This window comes from Bos indicus x Bos taurus, chromosome 1 (assembly GCF_003369695.1).
Source record: "Bos indicus x Bos taurus breed Angus x Brahman F1 hybrid chromosome 1, Bos_hybrid_MaternalHap_v2.0, whole genome shotgun sequence".
In the NCBI taxonomy this organism is placed as follows: domain Eukaryota; kingdom Metazoa; phylum Chordata; class Mammalia; order Artiodactyla; family Bovidae; genus Bos; species Bos indicus x Bos taurus.
In genome coordinates, this window is record NC_040076.1 from 43,043,693 (window position 1) to 43,065,966 (window position 22,274).

General features: G+C 40.9%; 1 pseudogene; it reads right to left on the bottom strand.

Annotated features, from left to right (window-relative positions):
- Nucleotides 1-17,989: 17,989 nt before the first annotated feature.
- LOC113897650 lies at nucleotides 17,990-19,363 on the bottom strand (annotated as a pseudogene).
- Between the last annotated feature and the right edge of the window lie 2,911 nt (nucleotides 19,364-22,274).

Below are 22,274 nucleotides of genomic sequence, written 5' to 3' on the forward strand. Positions count from 1 at the left end.
TGATTAAAAAAAAAAAAAATCCACCTATCAATGCAGGAGATGTGGGTTTGATCCCTGGTCTGGGAAGATTCCACATGCTGAGGGGCAGCTAAGCCCAGGAACCACAACTGTTGAGCCTGCATGCCCTAGAACCACTGGTGCACTGCAATAGAGAATCACCCCCTCTCATCACAACTAGAGAGACGCCTGCTCAGCAGCGAAGACCCAGCACAGCCAAAAATAAATAAATAAAATTACTAACAAAAAAAAAAAAAAAAAAAGAAAGGAAGACAGAACAGGCCCTCCAGTTAAATTCCCTGCTGACAGTCCTTCCCTAGAAGACTTCCCTATTGAAGTATCCTTGACCCATGATCCTAATCTGCAAGCAATCTTGCCCAGGCAAGGTGTCCCCTCTAACTAGCAAGCATTTCATTTGGCAGAGTTATCCCTTTGTTCTTTGCAGGCTTTAGTGTCAGGAGGTGAAGGTGAAGGTGAAGTCGCTCAGTCGTGTTCGACTCTTTGCGACCCCGTAGACTGTAGCCTACCAGGCTTCTCTGTCCATGGGATTCTCCAGGCAAGAATACTGATTGCAAATCCTTGTTTTTTTTCATGACCTAACCCTTTGCTTTTTCATGCCTAATTTCGTTGATGAAATTTAGCAACTTTATTTTGATGTGACAAACTGCACGTAAAGTGTACAACTTGATAAGTTTTGACATGTGTGTACACTCGTGAAGCCTTCACCACAATCAAGATGATGAACATATTCTGCAACCCCAAGAGTCTCTTTTGCTCTTTCGTGATCCCTCCCTCACCTCCCTCCCTGCCTCCTCCGGCACCCTCAGGCAACCGCTGATCTGCTTTGTGTCAGTACAGATTAGTGTCCATTTACTACGAATTTTATATAACTGGCAGAGTCATACAGAATGTATTATTTTCTTGGTCTGGTTTCTTTTACTCAGCATAATTTTTCTGAGATATGTTCATGTTGTCGGATGTATCCTTTTCATACTGAATAGTATTCTATCATATGGATAAATCACAATTTATATCCGTTCACGTCATCCAGTTATGAATGCAATAACCTTTACAGAGTGGAAAAGAAAAGACACTACGGTATAATACTTTTATGAACTTCTTTCTCTATAATAAATTTTACACTATCTCTTCATGTTTACCTCTGTAAGTATTAAAAATGAATTATAAATACAATTTAACTATGCAAATTAAAAGGGTCTTTTGGACCCAGATGGTAAATTGACTATTTTTTTCTGGGGTCCTGAGGGATAACCAAGGAAAACTCTCTGAAATTCTAATTGCTGGAAGAGAAGAACATTTTTTGAAATCTAACATCTCACTTTCAACAGAATTTTAGTAAATAGAAATATATCAGACAAACATTAAAATGATCATCACCAGCACCACAAAAAGAATACTGGAGGGGATCCTTACAATGCTAACCACCTAAATGAGCAGATGCTTTTTGACTTGAGAAATCCGGGTCTAAAGACTCTTTCTGCTATATTGTTTTTCCCATAAGTTTCCCCCTTTTTAAAAGAGAATGTGAAGATTTCCCCAGAATTTTCACCTAAATCATCAGCAATTTTCCTCACATCTTTTAAAGCAATTGGTCTTCTCAGATTCTCAGCTTGAGGGAATGAGCTACATTTCATTCGGAGAGTGGGAAGCAGTGGGTCAGATAAAGCTCACTCAGGACACATAAAGGACTTGGCCTGTTCATTGGGTAACTGCCCAGCTTAAAATTAGGATAATGAACTGCCTTCTTTACCTGAATGAAATATTTCTCATGTTTCAGATTTCAGAACTCTTTTGGAAGGCTTCCATCTCTCCAATTTAGTTGCAAGTGAAACACACAAAAAATCTGCTTCCCACAGGCTGTTTGATTTAGAAGATATTGATTAACAATCAGCCAGGAGATGGGAACAATCTATTTTGACCTAACAATTTCACCCATCTTTTTAAACTGACTTTCAGAGTTTCCACTCATGGTGCACATGAATGCTACATTAAAGGATACATGCCAAAAATCCTAAAATATTAAACAATTTCTGGTTATTAAGGAGTTTTTGAATAGAAGGAACTGTTACATTGGAACTGGTCTGCCTGTGAGCTGTTCAGTGGAAGCAGGCAGGACGGGAAAAGAATATTCAGTAGAGTGTCCCCAGTGAATGTCCACACATTACTGGATGTGTGTGAGTGTCTAACCCACGCCCTTGTTACGGAATCTTCACTATCACTGCAACAGTTAAAAAATTTAGCTGAAACATGGATGGACCTAGAGATTGTCATACTGAGTGAAGTCAGAGAGAGGAGAAATATCGTATGGCATTCCTTAAATGTGGAATCTAAACAGAACTGATATAAAGGAACTTACAAAACAGAAAGAGACACACAGAATTAGAGAATGAACTTAAGCTTGCCTCTACACACTGCTATATTTTAAATGGATAACCAACAAGGACCTACTTTAAGGCACATGGAACTCAGCTCACTGTTCTGTGGCAGCCTGGATGGGAAGAGGGTTTGGAGGAGAATGGATGTGTATGGCTGAGTCTCTGCCGTTCACCTGAAACTGTCACAACACTGTTAATCAGCTATACCCCAATAAAAACTAAAAAGTTTAAAAGAATTTAGCTAAAGAGCATGTCTTACAATTTTTTTTTTAAGGTAGGCAATTAACCTATCCATTGGCAGACCAAATTGATTTGATTAGGTCTAAGATATTCTCATGGAAACTGATAACAAAAAGAATTTAAATTCTACCATCTCTTTATGGAAAATTCCATACAAGCACAGTTTTTAAAAAATCTCCTTTATCTTTTACTATTGTAAAATGAAAAATATATTTTTTTAATATTTCCAAGAAACGTCAAAGGACCCACCCAACTCCCAGGCTGCTCACAGTTTTTTTTTTTTCTCTTAATTGCTTTTACATCGTGTCCAAGTCTGACCATTTGCACTTAACATTTGCTTGATAAACTCTGCCAAGCTGAAGGATGCTTGTCTGTTTTACATTCCTTGGCCTGTGAAGCGTTTTTTTCTGCTTCACATGCCTAAGGGGGCAAAGGTCAAACCTCCTCAGCTGCAGATGAGGTCATCGTTGCTGATGGTCTGCAGCTGATCACAATAAAAACAGGGTCTCCCCTGTGACCAGCCCTCCCCATTTAGGAGCAGTGATGTCATCTCTGGTGAGACAGGATGAGACATGCAACTGGGTTTAAATTACACTACATAAATTTTTCTTCTGACTTCACTGCAATCTTTTATTTATTTTTGCAGAAATACTAGCTTAATCATGGTTTCAGACTAAAAATAAATAGATGAAGTAGAGGAAGCTTATGTTTTACAAGTAGTCCTTCATATCTGTTAGGCAAAGCCAGAAGAAAATGCTGTTTTCCTACATCAAAAGAAATGAATATTGGCAATCTCATATGCCAGTCTCATCCTAACACTTTCAAAGTACCTCTCTCCAAGAATACTAAGTGTTCTTACAAGGATTTCAGAATCAGACCTTAGTTCAGGTGTCCCCAAACTCTAGGCCATGGACCGGTACCTCCTGTCAGATCAGTGGCAGCACTAGATTAGAAATAAAGTGCACAACTCGGAAAAGGCAGAGGAACCAGAGATCAAATTGCCAACATCCACTGGATCATCAAAAAAGCAAGAGAATACCAGAAAAATATCTACTTCTGGTTTATTGATTATGCCAAAGCCTTTGTAAAGGTCACAACAAACTGTGTAAAATTCTTCAAGAGATGGGAATACCAAACCACCTTACCTGCCTTCTGAGAAATCTGTATGCAGGTCAAGAAGCAACAGTTAGAACTAGACATGAGACAACAGATTGGTTCCAAATAGGGAAAGGAGTATGTCAAGGCTGTATATTGTCACCCTGCTTTTTAAACTTATATGCAGAGTACATCATGCGACATGCCAGGCTGGATGAAGGACAAGCTGGAATCAAGATTGCTGGGAGAAATATCAATAACCTCAGATATGCAAATGACACCACTCTTATGGCAGAAAGTGAAGAAGAACTAAAGAGCCTCTTGATGAAAGTGAAAGAGGAGAATGAAAAGGCTGGCTTAAAATTCAACATTCAAAAAACTAAAATCATAGAATCCAGTCCCATCATTTCATGGCAAATAGATGGGGAAACAATGGAAACAGTGAGAGACTATTTTTGGGGGCTCCAAAATCACGCTGATGGTGACTACAGTCATGAAATAAAAGATGCTTACTCCTTGGAAGAAAAGCTATGACCAACCTAGAGAGCATATTAAAAAGCAGAGACATTACTTTGCCAACAAAGGTCTGTCTAATCAAAGCTATGGTTTCTCCAGTGGTCATGTATGGATGTGAGAGTTGGACTGTGAAGAAAGCTGAGCGCCAAAGAATTGATGCTTTTGAACTTGGTGTTGGAGAAGACTCTTGAGAGTCCCTTGGACTGTAAGGAGATAAAACCAGTCAATCCTAAAGGAAATCAGTCCTGAATATTCATTAGTAGGACTGATGCTGAAGCTGAAACTCCAATACTTTCGCCATCTGATGTGAAGAGCTGACTCATTTGAAAAGACCCTGATGCTGGAAAAATCAAAGGCAGGAGGAGAAGGGGTCGACAGAGGATGAGATGGTTGGATGGCATCACCGACTCAGTGGACGTGAGTTTGAGCAAGCTCCGGGAGTTGGTGATGGACAGGGAAGCCTGGCGTACCGCAGTCCATGGGGTTGCAAGGAGTTGGACACGACTGAGCGACTGGACTGAACTGAAAGTGCACAAGGAATGTAATGCGCTTGAATCATCCTGAAAGCATCCACAACCCCACTCTGAAAGAAAAATTGTCTTCCAGAAAGCCAGTCCCTCAGCTGAAAAGTTGAGGTCCACTGCCTTAGTTTGAATTCCACCTCTGCCATTTATATCTGGGTGACTATAAACACGTCAGATTGAATTTCTACTCAGTTGTTTTAAATGAAGAAAGTACTATGTACTCACAAGATTATATTTAACATGTGAAAGTGCTTAGAAGATCACCTGCCTATAGGAGGCATTCAATCCCTTGTGTCAGTAATAATAACAGCAATACTGGTAGCATAGCAGCTCAGGTGCCTTAACAAAAGCCCTCAGAGTCAGAAATGTTTTATAATTCATAACTTTTCAGATTTTAGAAAGATGCTTCAGTGCTTATACTCAGGACCAGCTATATAATTTGCAAGGTCCTGTGCAAAATGAAAACTGCATGACCTCTTGTTCAAAAATTATTAAAGATTTCAGGATAGTGAGAGCAGAGCTTTACTCCAGGTGCAGGCCTTTGTAAGTCTGAGGCCCCGAGTGACCGCCCTGCTTCCACAGTGTCTCAATATACGCCCGCAGCAAGGGGCTGAGAACAGTGATGAAACACATCAACACTTCTCTCAGGAAATGTATGAACATTCACACCAAGTGGGGCAAATAAAGCCAGTAGATATTCTCACTTCAGTTCAGGTTGGATTTGCTACCAAATGAGTTTATTATAAACTTAGAAAAATTGACAGTTTTCAGAGGCTTTGGATTTTGGAATACCAGAAAATGGATTGAGGTGCTATTCGCCCACACCCTGGGCATTTATGTGGTAGAGAACCCTGAAGCCAATGGGAACTGAGGTTGGGTCTTGTTTTGATGCATAATAGTTGTGAGACTTTTATTTAGACTCTTGAAATGAAGTGAAAGTCGCTCAGTCATGTCCGACTCTTTTGTGACTCCATGAACTATAGCCCTCCAGGCTCCTCTGTCCATGGGATTCTCCAGGGAAGAATACTGGAGTGGGTTGCCTTTCCCTTTTTCAGGGGATCTTCCCAATCCAGGGATCAATCAAACCCAGGTCTCCTGCATTGCAGGCGGATTCTTTACCAGCTGAGCTACCAGGGAGCTCTTGCTGCTCCTGCTGCTAAGTTGTTTCAGTCGTGTCCGACTCTGTGCGACCCCATCGACAGCAGCCCACCAGGCTTCCCCGTCCCTGGGGTTCTTCAGGCAAGAACACTGGAGTGGGTTGCCATTTCCTTCTCCAATGCATGAAAGTGAAAAGTGAAAGGGAAGTCGCTCAGTCGTGTCCGACTCTAGCGACCCCATGGACTGCAGCCCACCAGGCTCCTCCATCCATGGGATTTTCCAGGCAAGAGTACTGGAGTGGGGTGCCATTGCCTTCTCTGAGGGAGCTCTTGCTGCTGCTGCTGCTGCTAAGTCGCTTCAGTCGTGTCCGACTCTGTGCGACCCCATAGATGGCAGCCCACCAGGCTCCCGTCCCTGGGATTCTCCAGGCAAGAACACTGGATTGGGTTGCCATTTCCTTCTCCAATGCATGAAAGTGAAAAGTGAAAGGGAAGTCGCTCAGTCGTGTCCAACTCTAGCGACCCCATGGACTTCAGCCTACCAGGCTCCTCCGTCCATGGGATTTTCTAGGCAAAAGTACTAGAGTGGGGTGCCACTGCCTTCTCCGGAGGGAGCTCTTAGGCAAGGCCAATTGGAGGCAGAAGTGTAGCGTGGTTCTCACTTCTGGGGAAGGATTCTCCACTGAGGAAAATGGGAGTGGGGGGAGTGAGAGGGAAACCAAGCCTTGGTGGGTGGATGGGCAGCAAGCTTCTAAAATCAACAGCAAATCAACAATGATGACACAAAAACATGACAATCTGACTCTCTCTTCTACTTGGTTGGAGTCCTGCTTTCACACATTTTCCTCTAATGCCTTTTTATCATGGTTTAACAACAGTCAGGCTAATGTATTTTCTTTACAAATGTGCAGAAAATAAAGAACATGCTCAAATAGAGTAACTGTGTCTCCTGTCTGAAAACCCACCCCAGCCGTGTCTTTGGCTAGAGTTTGAGTCCCTGAAATAATAATGGATACCATTTATTGAAATTTACTATTTGGATAAACTAATGGCACTTGAATACCTGAATAGTAGGGTCTTAGATTTGGGCTTCCTATTTTAGTATCTGTTATGTATTCATCAGGGTTACATATACAGGGAATATCCACTAATTACCCCAAAGAATGATCCCTGAGATAAGCAGTTTGAATGAAACAAAATTAAATACATATATATTTTTATATCTTCCTCACAATGTGGAAATAAATCAAACTTAATAAGTATAATGTGCATTAGGTTATTAATATATACTCTTATTAGGATATAAAATAAGTGGGAAGAATTAAAAAAAATTTAAGAGGTTGGAATTTTAGGGGGAAATTGAAAAACAGGAATGAACAAGAATATATGTACAGATGTGCATGAGAAAAAAATACTGATTTTTAATATTCTTACAGAATAAGGAATGAGACAGTTGATGGACTGTTATAGTAGAACAGAAGACTATGCAATCATTTCAAGCATGTTGGACTAAGAAAATTAAGGGCAGGACCTATATTCCACTCATTTGCCCCCTAGGAAATGAAGCTGCCTAAGAAAGAAAACATGACCAACTCCAATTATTTTTCACAAGCAGTGTGTGGAATTGTGTTATTATTCAATAGAAATTCAAAGTAGAAAAGTATCTTATTATAGTTGCAGACACACCAAGAAATTTCCAGCTGCAACAACTGTATTATTAGAGTGAGTAGAAATATTCAGAAGTGAGTGTGTTTACCTTAAAATATCTAAATGCCAGATGTAAAGTGTTTGATCATTTAACATTTCATCACTAGTGACAGAGCCCTGATTCCAACCCCAGCAATCTGCTTCCAGAATCAGCGCTCTCACCTTACCAGACTGTCTCTCTATTGATTATTTCTTGTGACTTTAGTCCTGGATTATTTTATCTCCTCATGTTTAGAAAGTCTTTAATTTTTATAACAAACAGAAATAAATGCTTAAAGTATTTTGAAGCCCTTTTAACTCTTGAATGATGAGAAGTTTTCTATCTTTATCATGATGTACTTAAGTTTCCCTGATCCTCACTAGCCTCTCTTATGTGCAATAGAAGGATTTTAATAATTGCCTCACAGAGTTTTTTTTTTTTAATGACATTAGATATTATGAAAGTGTCATGGAGCTCCCTTACCTAGATGGCTGTGGGACTACTTACTTGATACTCTAGATTCCAGAATCTTAATGATCAGTTAGGGTCCATCCAGTCCCAGAATCTACTTAACCAATACCTGGAGAGGCTCTTGATTTGAGAACTTTAGAAATACAAAAACATTTTTGAAAATCATTACATCCATATTTGGTTTTAATCACATATAGCTTCTTATTTATATGTGCTGCTGCTGCTGCTAAGTCACTTCAGTCGTGTCCGACTCCATAGACGGCAGCCCACTGGGCTCCCCCGTCCCTGGGATTCTCCAGGCAAGAACACTGGAGTGGGTTGCCATTTCCTTCTCCAATGCATGAAAGTGAAAAGTGAAAATGTGTACTACTTATCAATTTATTGCCTCTCAGGTCCAAATTTATACTCCAATATCTGCTCTGTCATCAAGGATGGAATTCTGTGAGCATCTCGCCTTTACAGCAGGCTTTTCAGTAGAGGACACTAGAAGGATGTAGCAGGCTGAAGGGGGAATCTGCTGTCATCAGAGGGTGCAAACTCAGGAGTGTGTGTTTGAAAACAGGGTTGTGATCTGCCCCAGCCAAGAACCCAGAATGTGTGACACTTCCAAATCCTCGCAGCTCCAGCCCATCTAGATGCTGTACACTACAGGTCTCCTGCCTCCATAGGCACCTTCACTCGCTCAGCGCACTCCAGTCCCTGGTCACTAGCTGAGGCTCACCTATACTCTGCCTGTGCCTGGAGGGCTCTCCTCTCTCTGCATGTCAGTGTGCCAAGTGGGACAAGTCTGCACTCCCCGAAGGTTGCTTTCTTGTTTGCCCACTTAGAGCAGATCAGACCTGGTCCAGGAAAACCAGAAAACTTCTCTGGCACACTGTGGGATGCAACCTCACCTTCTCCAGTGAGGTATGAACTTAGCCTTGGGGAGGAAGTCGTTCTTCCAAATTTGGCCTTCCTTGGGAACTCTCAGTCTCAGCCTTCGGACACTATATATAGTTTTCATAATACCTTATGGTTACTCTTTGGTTATAGTTTCATAATCCTTTAATATTAAACTTCCATTGTTTAAATCACTGTGTGTAAATCAATGAAGTCAGAACACTGCCTCACACCATACACAAAAATAAACTCAAAATGGGTTAAAGACTTAAATATAAGACACAATACCATAAAACTCTTAGAAGAGAAACAGGCAAAACATTCTCTGACATGAACTGTAGCAATGTATTCTTAGGTCAGTCTCCCAAGGCAATAGAAATAAAGGCAAAAATAAACAAATGGGATATAGTCAAATTCATAAACTTTACTTAGCAAAGGAGACCATAAACAAAATGAAAAGTCAACCTATGGAATGGGAGGAAATATTCTCAAATGATGTGACAGGCAAGAGGTTAATTTCCAAAATATACAAACAGCTCATACAACTCAATAAGGAAAAAAAAAAAAAAACCGCAAATCCCCAAACAATCCAATGAAAAAAATGGGTATAGGACTTAAACAGGTATTTCTCCAAGTACATACAGATGGCCAATAGGAACATGAAGATATTCAGCATTGCTCATTATTAGAGAAACATAAATAAAAACGGAAACGATTTGTGTATCTACATGATTTGTGTATCAATGATATACATGATATATGATATACATGATATATATGATATATGATATACATGAATCGTATATTTGTGGATCACCTTACACTGGTTAGAATGCGTGTGTGCTAAGTTGCTTCAGTTGTGTCCAAAGCTTTGCAACCCTATGGACTGTAGCCTGCCGGGCTCCTCTGTCCATGGGATTTTCCAGGCAAGAATACTGGAGTGGGTTGCCATGCCCTCCTCCAGGGGATTTTCCCAACTCAGGGATTGAACCTGCTTGTCTTACGATTCCTGCATTGGCAAGCAGTTTCTTTACCACTAGTGCCACCTGGGATGCCCCTCTGGTCAGAATGGCCATCATCAAAAAGTCTACAAGTAGGAAATGCTGGAGAGGGTGTGGAGAAAGGGGAACTCCCCTACACCGTGGTGGGAATGTAAATTGGTATATCCACCATGGAAAACAGTACGGAGGTTCCTTAAAAGACTAAAAATAATTGCCATATGACCCAGCAATCCCACTTTTGGGCATATATGCAGAGAAAACCATAATTTGAAAAGATACACACATCCCTATGTTCATAGCAGGACTATTTACAAGAGCCAAGGTGTGGAAGCAACCTAAAGGGATGACAGGTGAATAGATAAAGAAGTTGTGGTACATATATACAATGGACCACTATAGAGTTATAAAAAGAGATGAAATGATGCCATTTGCAGCAACATGGATGGACCTAGAGATCATCAGACTAAGTGAAGTAAGTCAGACAAAGGTAAATATCATCTTTCACTTATACACGGAATCTAAAAAAAATGATACAAATGATCTTATTTATAAAACAAACTGACTCATAGACCTAGAAAGCAAGTTATGGGAGCTTATGGTTACTGGGGAAGCAGGGGGAAGGATAAAATCAGGAGTTTGGGATTAACAGATACATACTATTATATATAAAATAGATAAATAACAAGGACTTACTGTATAGTACAGGAAGCTATATACAAAATCTTATACAAACCTATAATGGAAAAGAATCTGGAAAAAATATATCTGAATCACTTTGCTGTATACCTGAAACTAACACAGTATTGTAAATCAGTTATATATATGTGATCATATATTATAATGTATATGATGTATATCAATTATACTTCAATTAAAAAAATCACTGTGTGGTTTCTGTCTTGCAATTGGACCTGAATTCTTACATGATATTTATATACAACAAAAAATGAAGAATATACAATGAGTTTTGGTTTTAGACCAGTTCCTCCTCTCTAAGAGTTTCCAACCTGATAGCTTTCTGTTGTTTCTTTTTTCCTTTTCTCATTTCTTCCCTCCCTTCCTTCCTCTCTTCCTGCTTCCATCCTTCTTTTTCTTTCAGCTCTGAAGATGGCTGGATAACATGAGACTTCAGCATCTCTCCCTAACCTGAGGGTGCTATCATGGTGCTATAACCTGAGAACATCATGGTGTTCTGTTGAAGAGACTCCACTTTCCTTTCCCGATGCCTCTGCCTTGCTCTGATTATGAGAGGGGTTTTAAAACTGATCTGGCAGGGAGCTTTTTCAGTCTCAGGATCTTGCAAGCTAATGGACCCTCTCATTCCTTCAGCACCATGACACTTCTTGTGTAATCCCACTATATGGTACAACTTCCCTTCATTAAATCAACTTCTTAATGTTTGGCAGTATTAGAAATGCTGGAACAGAAAGCATCATGTAAGACATGATGATGTTAAGTGGAAAACAGCAAAACATTAAAAATTTATAGTTCCTGAAGGACAAATTATAAAGGTCTGTCCCTTGGAAGTTTCTATTGATTGACAATGACTATTAGTCTCCCACTGGGAGAGGCCAATGAAAAACTATGCAGATTCTGGAACAAACTTTGCATTGGGGCATTTGAGGGAAGAGTGAGTTGTGCACAAGTAAGGCAAGCTCTTCCTTCAGATGCGGAGCTGCTTTGTAACTTAGCCTCAAAGGTCTAATGTCTGAGCTCCTGGGATGACCCTTCTCAAGTCTCACAGCTTCCCACATTCTCCTTTCTGTTCCCACAAAACAGTTATGCACTAGCCTCTGCAATTAAATATTTAATAAATGAGAAAAACAAGCTAGAAACCTTCATCTCTTACTTATACTGTAGAAGAATAATATGAGAATGAAGGTGAAAACTATGAACATGAAGAGATTCTGTGCTTTTTCCTAGGACAGTATTCCCCTCTACTGGTGAAAGCCTGTAACTATTTTTTCCCCACCAAAGCTGCTTTAAAAAGAAGTAATCAACTAAGATGTTTGTTTCTGTGTTTTAAGGGAACACTGGTATTTTCTTACACATATCACATTATTTTTAGAGCCTGAAAAAAATCCCCAAGGAAATCATCCTTTATTTTTTTTTTTTCACATATTCAGTCCTGAAAATTTCTTCCCCAAACAATACCCTGGTGTCTGGGGAGACACTGCTTTTTGTTTTTTTAAATCAAAAGAGCATTTCTCTCCCAGCATGTGTATTATTTTCTACAGAGCCTAACTAATTATAGTTTAGGAGGAAGTTCTTTCAGTATTTATCCCTGCAGACCCTCCTCTTAGTCTCCCCAGAGAATCATCCCCAGTGCAGATGTACTGCAGAATTGAGAAATAATAGGTATCTGGTATCAGATTCAGTTGACTTAGTAAAGATCTTTGTGACCTAAAGTTGAACCTATCCCACTGATTTCTGTTTTCTGAGAAATGTTAAGTCAGAAAACCCTGGAGGAAGTAGACTATTCTAATGACTCACCTGGGAAAGCCCAGAGGAGGTGCCTTATTAGACTCAAAGAGGCTAACTGAGCCCTACAACTTCTACACGTATTAACACTGGCATGCTTTTTGCATTGATATTTGACATAAGGAAGAAGTAGGAAATATGTAAATATGGGAGAAAAAAGAAATTGATGTTTGGATCAGATTCCTCTTATCATTCATCTGGACATTTTGATGAAGGCAATAGGTGAATAATTAAAACAAAGTGTTTACACACTGTTTTCAGGGTATTACTTGACTATCCTTGCTATCCTAAAGGGCCTGCATCATGTATTATGTGCATAAATATTTAAATTCATCCTTATAGTACACTAATAATTATTTCAAACTCAACTCCCAATTAAGTTTGAAACCTTGGTGTTGTTTTTCCAATGTTTTCCCTCTCCTCTTTGAATTGCATATTTACTCCCTTCTAAAACTAATACTATTGTGGAGAGTGTCAAAAACTAAAGAAAAGTTAAAAACCAAGACTCTCAAAGAGATAAAAACGAATAGTTGTTAAAGATTTTATTCTACACGTTAACCAATAATGTTATCTGAAAGGTGGATTTGCTTCTTGGCAGATTCTGAGCCAACAGACATCACTAAGCTGAAGACTGGGAGAAGGGAGGATTTATTATTACTTGCATCAGGTAAGGAGAACATCAGGGGTCTTTCCCAAAGAAGTGTCTCTCTGAGCAGCAAAATTAGGGACGTTTTAAGCTAAGGGTATGTGCATATTAATGAAGGGGCTTGAGCAGAGGAGAATTTAGCATAGAATTGGGGCAAAGGACTATAAAGTCCAAGCTTCAGTTGATTGAAATCTGGTCAACATCATCCTTCCATCCTTCATTTGACTGGGGGCCTTAGTTCTGCAGAATTCAAAAGACCTGTATCAGATTGTTATGTATATTCCTTGAGGAACTAGGACTGTTTTATTGCTGAACTATGGTTGACTGCTTTTCCTTTGCTCCTATATTCCCTTACTTCCCTTAAGAACACCTAATTACTGAGACTTGCTCAAGGGCAAGCATTGTGGCCAGACTTAGATCACAAAAACAGCTTAGGCCAAAATGGATCCTCTTATGTCAAGAAAGCTATTCCTGCTTCTCTTTCTCTGGGGACCTCCAAACCTATGTACTAACAGTGATGATACTGGACATATGTCATAACTCATTCAAGAAAATCTGAAGAAACAGACACATTTATACATCAGGAATATGGAACTGAATGTGTACATAGAGGCAAAATTGATTTTCCCACAGGAGTATGTGTGTGTGTGTGTGAATGTGCGCTTAGTCACTCAGTCATGTCCGAGTCTTTTCGACCCCATGTACTGTAGACTGCCAGGTTCCTCTGTCCATGGGATTCTCAAAGCAAGAATATTGGAGTGGGTTGCCATTTCCTACTTCAGGTCCCTATCCAAGGAAAGAATTTGCATCTCCTACGTCTCCTACATTGGCAGGCGGATTCTTCCCCACTGTGTCACCTGGGGAAGGTGAATCAGTTGAACATCTACTGAACAAGACTCAATTTGTATGTTAATAGACAAGAATTATTTTACATTGTTACTTCTTATCTTCAATTTACACAGTTGCAAAAGCGCTCAGGGACAATAAAAGACGGCTGCTGCTGCTGCTGCTGCTAAGTCAAATCAGATAATCCTGAGAGTGGTCCCTAGATGCCAGACAATGCGTAGCCTTCCAGTGAAGCACAAAATTTTTCCTGTAAGAGAAAGTAATTTCATGCTTGATGCTCTTTCCTTTCTCGGTTTTCTTAGAAAACAGGCAGATCCAAGACTCACTCTACAACTTCTGAGCTTCTATATCAGATTTTTCTTGTTATTTCTCACCCACATGAAATAGTGAAACTGGGTAAGAATTTGCACAATACACATGCGAGATAGTCCATAGTTTGAAGTTTTTTCCTCGATGTTTAACTGTGAAATATACACTTTTCTTTTGTTCCTTTGCATTCGTTTTATCCACTTAGCAAATATTTGCCAGTCACCTGTTTATCCATTTGCAGGTCTGAAAAAACAGAAGTAGATCAGACAGGGTCTCTGTTCTCAAGGAATTTGAATACAAGAGATCTGAATTTTATTTCAGACACTCAGAAGTATAAGATAACAATATAATTTATTTTCTTTAAATCAATGGTATTCTGAATCTGAGACCCATTACTTGTTTGGCAAATCATTTAATTTCAGTCATTATCCAGCTTCTGTGGGGTCATCTGTAGGTCCTAACAGTAATAATAATAATAATAAAAGCAAAATATTTGTGGGGCTTGTCTGTGGTCTTCAGTCCCAAAGGAGAAAACTATGCAAACCTCTGCAATGCAGTAGGCTTTCTGGCAAGCTCATTTATGTGGGTTGTCTCTGCTTTTGGTTGTCTTTGACTAGGTTATCTTACAATTCCATTAAGATAGAAGTTAACTTGTAGGACAATAATAATAATGAAAATTATTATTGTGCATACTTGTATGCACAGCTAAGCAAATGACTCCTGTACATGACTATGAAAATGAGTTTTGACAGGATATAAATCTCTGAAAGCCCAATTTTCATTTGAACCATTTTTATATAGCTTACTGGTTCATTCTTTACTATCTAAACCACCAGGGAAACCCCTAAATAAAATACTGATGTGTTCATTTTCTTTTTGTGCAAGAGTCATGTTTTTATCCTCTTTTAAAATGTACATAGTCTGCTAACCAAAATAATACAGGAAGCTGGAAATAAGAGTTTATTTGGGGTCTTAAGAATTCCAATTCAGGAGACACAGAAAGAGTGCTCTGAGGAAGAGAAAGGGTTGGGGACTTATAAGGACAAGTTAATACAACACTGTAAGGCAACTATATTCCAATAAAAAACAGTTTAAAAACAGCCATGAGATTGTTAGTTAAGCATCGCCTGGCTGATATCGACTGGATGGTATCTGACTGGTATCAGCTTTGATACCAGTCAGAAAATATTTGTTCTTAAGGAATCACAAGTTGTTTTGGGCTAGGGGTCCAATAAATAGACTGTGATGAGTTATTTTAAGCAAGGGTCCAGTAAGTGTCTTGAATTTCTGGCAGGTATCCTGGATAACTTTATCAGGTAAAGAGGTCAGATTCTTTCCAGGCTGAGACATATTTAAGTCATACTTCTTCAGTTGCCTCCTGGCTCCATTTAGAGAGCTCTTAGCAATACTGACTCCATTTTGATTTTCCTTTCACACGGCCCATGAATATGATCCTACTGAAGCTCCCACGTCATTTGAAGTGGTTTCCAGCCTCAGCAGGGATGATATCCTTGCTAGGGATCTGTAGATTTAGGGCTGTTGCATGGTTGTGCAGGTTTTATACTCAGTTCTGGGAGGCACCATTTACGGGGAGCAGGAGAACATTTTTTCAGACAGTAAATACGCCACAGGCCATAGGTCTCATGGGTCTCTGTCATAACTACTCAATTCTAGAGTTGCAACTGTATACAGCTATAGGCACTACTTTAGTAAATACAGAGGGCTGTGTGCCCCCACCCCTCCACTTTTATTTACAAAAGTAAGTGCCAGTGCATGGGCTGCAGCTTGCCAATTCCTGACATACACCATGTCTGCTTGTCAGGAGTCCCCCCAAGTGAGTGAAAGTCAACTCTTGCCCGACTCTTTGCTACCCCATGGACTATACAGTCCATGGAATTCTCCAGGCCAGAATACTGGAGTGGGTAGCCTTTCCCTTCTCCAGGGGATCTTCTTAACCCAGGGATCAAGCCCAGGTCTCCCGCATTGCAGGTGGATTCTTTACCAAAGCCCCTCTGGAATGCTCTAAAAGGATGAGAAGTAGGGCCTCGCCATCCATCTGTCTTTCCTCTTTTCTCCTACTCACTCCTATAAAGCTGCTTGATTTTTTTCCTCATTATCCTCTAGTATAATTTTCTCAAAAATTTTGGGCTTTTGAAAATGAAAGACAGGAGGCAAATTATCAGGAAATTTCACTTTGGTCTCATAATGTCCCTGAATTAAAGGACCAGATACAGGAGCTACTTTAATAGAAACAAAGGAAAAATTCAAGACTAAAACAAACAGATCTCAGTAAGCTACCCTGTCACAGATATAAGGCCTATTTTTTTTTTCTATAATCATCATTTTTAAGATGTTCTTAATTTTGTGAAACATTTTATGGTTTTCTTTTTTCCCACAAAATTGTGATCATGTTTTATTATATGATAACAATTTTTGTTAATGATATATCATGATTAATACTCATTATATAAAACTGTTGTAGCCACACAGTTTGTTTCTGGGAAACAAACTCACTCAGAAGGACAATGCAGATGGTGGAGTGCAGTTTATTACACCAGTGGGCCCAAGGCAGAGTCTCCTCTTAGCCAAGAACCCTGACCAGTTTTTGTGAAAACCATATACCCTAAGTGTACTTGCTCAAACCCACCTCCCCAAATTCCTTGAAACTAGTCTGGACAAGGTAAAAGAGAGATACGATCAAAGTTAACCCATTATTCATGTGTCACAAGACTAGATAAACAGTGTATATTTAAGTGAAGAGGAACTAAAAAGCCTCTTGAAGAAAATGAAAGAGGAGAGTGAAAAAGTTGGCTTAAAGCTCAACATTCAGAAAACGAAGATCATGGCATCTGGTTCCATCACTTCATGGCAAATAGATGGGGAAACAGTGGAAACAGTGTCAGACTTTATTTTTTGGGGCTCCAAAATCACTGCAGATGGTGACTGCAGCCATGAAATTAAAAGACGCTTACTCCTTGGAAGAAAAGTCATGACCAACCTAGATAGCATATTGAAAAGCAGAGACATTACTTTGCCAACAAAAGTCCATCTAGTCAAGGCTATGGTTTTTCCAGTGGTCATGTATGGATGTGAGAGTTGGACTGTGAAGAAAGCTGAGCGCCGAAGAATTGATGCTTTTGAACTGTGGTGTTGGAGAAGACTCTTGAGAGTCTCTTGGACTGCAAGGAGATCCAACCAGTCCATTCTGAAGGAGATCAGCCCTGGGATTTCTTTGGAGGGAATGATGCTGAAGCTGAAACTCCAGTACTTTGGCCACCTCATGCGAAGAGTTGACTCATTGGAAAAGACTCTGATGCTGGGAGGGATTGGGGGCAAGAAGAGAAGGGGATGACAGAGGATGAGATGGCTGGATGGCATCACTGACTCGATGGACGTGAGTCTGAGTGAACTCCGGGAGTTGGTGATGGATAGGGATACCTGGCGTGCTGCGATTCATGGGGTCGCAAAGAGTCAGACATGACTGAGTGACTGAACTGAACTGAATTGATTTATCAATAGGCCTGTGGTCATATCCTGATAAACATAATGGAATTTACAACTTCGTTCTGTTACAGAGATAATTAGCATATTCTTTTAGGCAATGGAGAGTCCAAGTACAAGTCCTGAGGCTCTTTTATCCGGGGGGTCTGGTTTTCCATTGGTATCCCACTTCTATAGACACCGGGCATAAAGTTCAGAGTCCATTGGGAGGGTGACGATGTGTGCAGCCTAATGTTCACAGGCTGGCCTAAGATGGAGTCCAGCTCTGTCTGTTTTCTCCTTCATTCCCCCCTCTTGATGCTCTTAACTCATATTATGAGCATCATTCATAGGGATATATTGCACCCTGGCTCTCTGAACACCAATTTGGGAGAATGACATCAACCTTCATTGTTGATACATTGTATCATAATACATTGTAAAATTCAGGGTCTACAAAGCAGCACTATCAAGGCAACTATAACAGTGGTAAATATAGTTTTCCTCCAATGGCCCTTCATCCAAGATAGGACCGAAGTCCAGAAAGGAATGTTTTCATTTGACATTGCTCTTACCTGGTTTTTCTGTCATCTAAAACAGTCGATACATTGCTAGATAAGTCAGGAATGTATACACAACATTCAACCTTAATTATAGCACAGGTCCCTGCTTGAGCATCTGTGAGTATGTCCAAAGCCATTCTATTATGACTTACCGCTTTTCTCATTTGGATTTGCTCTTCATTTAAGGCTTGGATGGCTTTTGTTCTATCTAGCAGGGCCTGTTTTGTGAAATTAGTCAAGGCCTCTACTTTAATCATAAAATCTGTTGTCCCTATAGAGGGTACGAATAAGGCAGCAATATACTCATACCATTGAAACACAGATCTTGTCCACCTAGCATGTAAATAAGGTAGATTTACTGGGGCTTGTTGTAGGTAGGCTTTTGTTACACTGGCATTTATATTAAATGTAACCCCATGACCTGAGTCTATTGACTGTAGGTCTTATACCAAGAGAGCAAGGAGAGTTTATGATTGACAAGAGAGAGAAAGTCTCTTTTCGTCATCCCAGAAAAGAGCAGAGTGGTTTAATATGTCCTTGGCAGAGCAGTGACACCACCAAGGAAGTCCATCCGTCACTGATAGAGGCATAGGCCCACATACCCAGCAGTTGGAAGTGCTGTGGAAGTCTGCGTAGGAATGTGCCCATGAGATGCAAACATTGTCCTGAGTTGAAACGGAAGTTAAATTCAAAATCACGTTGATGAGCCCAAGCAGCAGGAGTTGATTATGCGGCTTCATCCTGAAGGGGCTCGTCCAGGATCTTCTTTCCCTTCTTCTTAAGGATGGTCTTAGTCTCTGGAGGGTCAGCGGGGTCCCTCTGTGCAGTCCACTCAGCGTTTTTTGAGTCTGTGTGGTATGCTGTCTTCACCCTGCATGATGGATCCAAGGGACAATACCTGCAACTTTAACGGGAGAGGTGGATATAGCTTGGGCAGTTCAGGTGGAGCCAGATCCTGGAAGTGTTGGCCAGAGGCTTCTGTCACCGGGATCGGAGCCTGCCAAAACTGCAGCTCTACAAACTCCAGGAGAGCTGGTGGAAGAGCAGTGGCTGCTGCAGGAACTTCACCTGGCGCTGGATTGGGCATTAAGGCGGCCTCCAGTCCTGGTGGAGCACTGGGAGACAGGCACGTCATTATCCAGTATGGGGGAGGGGTGACGTCATCCCCATCCAAATCCTGCCAGATCCCAGAGGGAGAAGGGGGATCAGCATGTCTTCACCTGCTGGTCAGCACAGCCGAACCAGAACACCATGTGGTCCAAGACTGTTTCTCCATTAAAGTCCTCTCTGCCTTGGTGGGCTTGATCAGGTGCTGATGAAAACACAGATGGGTTAAATATCCCATGTCCCAGGCCATCTCCAGAAAAGCCAATTCATACTCACTTATGTATCCCCCTCCTTCTAGCCTAACAATTCCGAGGGGATCAAGAATTTCACAGCAGACGGGCCACCTCCTGGGGGAGGGCAGAATACGAGCATACAAGGACCAGTTTCCTATCCTAAAAATCCCCTGGCAATCGCTGGTAATAATTTTCCCTGAGACTGCGTGGACACACCTCCTAAATGACCTTCACAAATTTCCTTCCTAAACCCTAGCATGCTCGTTGACCTGTGTACCAAGCAATTGCCGCCCCCTGCCTATCCTAAAATCCCCTGGTGATCGCTTGGTAATAATTTTCCTCGAGAGGGTGTGGACACACCTCCTAAATGACCTTCACAAATTTCCTTCCTAAACCCTAGCACGCTTGTCAACCTGTGTACCAAGCAATTGCCACCTGCCTATTCCAGGCTCCTGTGGGTCCGTGCCCCTTCTAGTCCCTCCCAGGGGGCTGATCAGGCCCCTCTTCCACCCTGCTGGGTGGATTCCTCCTCACCTGAGAGCTCAGTTCCCCTGCTGCCGTCCACTACCCGCTAACGTGAAAGGTCCGGGCGTTGAGAAGCAGAATCCTTCCAGAAGGGTGAGGCACCATCCCCCCTCTAGAAGATTCAAGCCGCAAGGCCTCAGAGTAGTCCCAAACGGGACTTGTCTCAAAGTGAGGAGTTTCCCGGCCAATGCACCAAATGGTGTAGCCACGCATTGCAGGAAACAGACTCACTCAGAAGGACAATGCAGATAGTGGAGTGCAGTTTATTACACCTGTGGGCCCAAGGCAGAGTCTCCTCTTAGCCAAGGACCCTGACCAGTTTTTGTGAAAACCTTATATACCCTAAGTGTACTTGCTCAAACCCACCTCCCCAAATTCCTTGAAACTAGTCTGGATAAGGTAAAAGAGAGATAACGATCAAAGTTAACCCATGATTCATGTATCACAAGGCTAGATAAACAGTGGATATTTATCAATAGGCCTGTGGTCATATCCTGATAAACATAATGGAACTTAACGACTTTGTTTTGTTACAGAGATAATTAGCATATTCTTTTAGGCAACGGAGAGTCCAAGTACAAGTCCTGAGGCTCTTTTATCTGGTAGGGGGGAGGGGGGAGGTCTGGTTTCCCATTGGTATTCCACTTCTATAGACACCGGGCACGAAGTTCAGAGTCCATTGGGAGGGTGACCATGTGTGTGGCCTAATGTTTGCAGCCTGGCCTAAGATGGAGTCCAGCTCCTCGTTCAAAACATTCTTTGAAAATATGGATTTTTGTGGTTGTAAATTATTTATCAAATAATATATGCTAATTTGTTTATTTAACATATGAAACACTGGAAAAAAATGTACCTTCAAAAAGCAGGATTTGGTTAACTAAATTAGAATACTTTATGTTTTTTCAAAACACTTCTCACGTGTACACAGACACAGAAAGCAAAGAAAGAAGCGCTAAGTCAGTGGTGTCCTAATGTTTACCAACCAGCGAAAGATTTTAACTAGGCTAGAAAACGCTATATGGCTTCTGCTTACTGCTTCTGAGATGCTGGCTCAGGAGGAAACCAGCTCTCTGGAAGGAAGTCTGACTGCCCTGAGTCTACCTTGCTGGAGAGGACACATTCAGGTGCTCTGTAGATGGCCACCATCAACTGCCAGCTCTGTGAGTGAGCAGTCATGAACTTCCAGTTCAGCTAGCCCTTCAGATAACTGTGGCATCAGCTAAGGTCTGGTTGCAACTATCTAAGGAACCCCAACTAAGAAACACCTAGCTAAGCCATTTATGAATTCCTACCCCATATAACTGTGAGCAGAAGAAAATAGTTGTTGTTTTTATACCACTAATTTTTAAGTTAACTTGTTATATAGCACTAGTTTCAAAATTGGGAAAGGAGTATGTCAAGGTTGTATATTATCACTCTGCTTATTTAACTTATATGCAGACTATATCATACAAAATGCTGGGCTGGATGACTTACAAGCTGGAACCAAAGACTCCTGGCAGAAATATCAACAACCTAAGATGATACCACTTTAACGACAGAGTGAAGAGGCACTAAAGAGCCTCATGTTGAAGGTGAAAGAGGAGAGTGAAAAAGCTGGCTTAAAACTCAGCATTCAAAAAGCAAAGATCATGGCATCTGGTTCCACCACTTCATGGCAAACAGATGGGGAAAAAGTAGAAATGGTGTCAGATTTCATTTTCTTGGGCTCCAAAATCACTGTGGATGGTGACTGCAGCCACAAAATTAAGATGCTTGCTCCAGGAAGAAAAGCTACAACAAACCTAGGCAGTGTATTAAAAAGCGGAGACATCACTTTGCCAACAAAGGTCCATACAGTCAAAGTTATAGTTTTTCCAGTAGTCATGTATGGATGTGAGAGATGGATCATAGAGAAGGCAGAGTGCCAAAGAACTGATGCTTTCGAACTGTGGTGCTGGAGAAGACTTTTGAGAGTCCCTTGGACAGAAAGGTTATCAAACAGGTCAATCCTAAAGGCAATCAACCCTGAATATTCATTGGAAGGACTGGTGCTGAAGCTGAAGCTCTAATACTTTGGCTACCTGATGGGAAGAGCCAACTCATTGGAAAAGACCCTGATACTGAGAAAGACTGAGGTCAAGAGGGGAAGGGGGCAACAGAGGATGAGATGGTTGGATGGCATCATTGACTCAATGGACA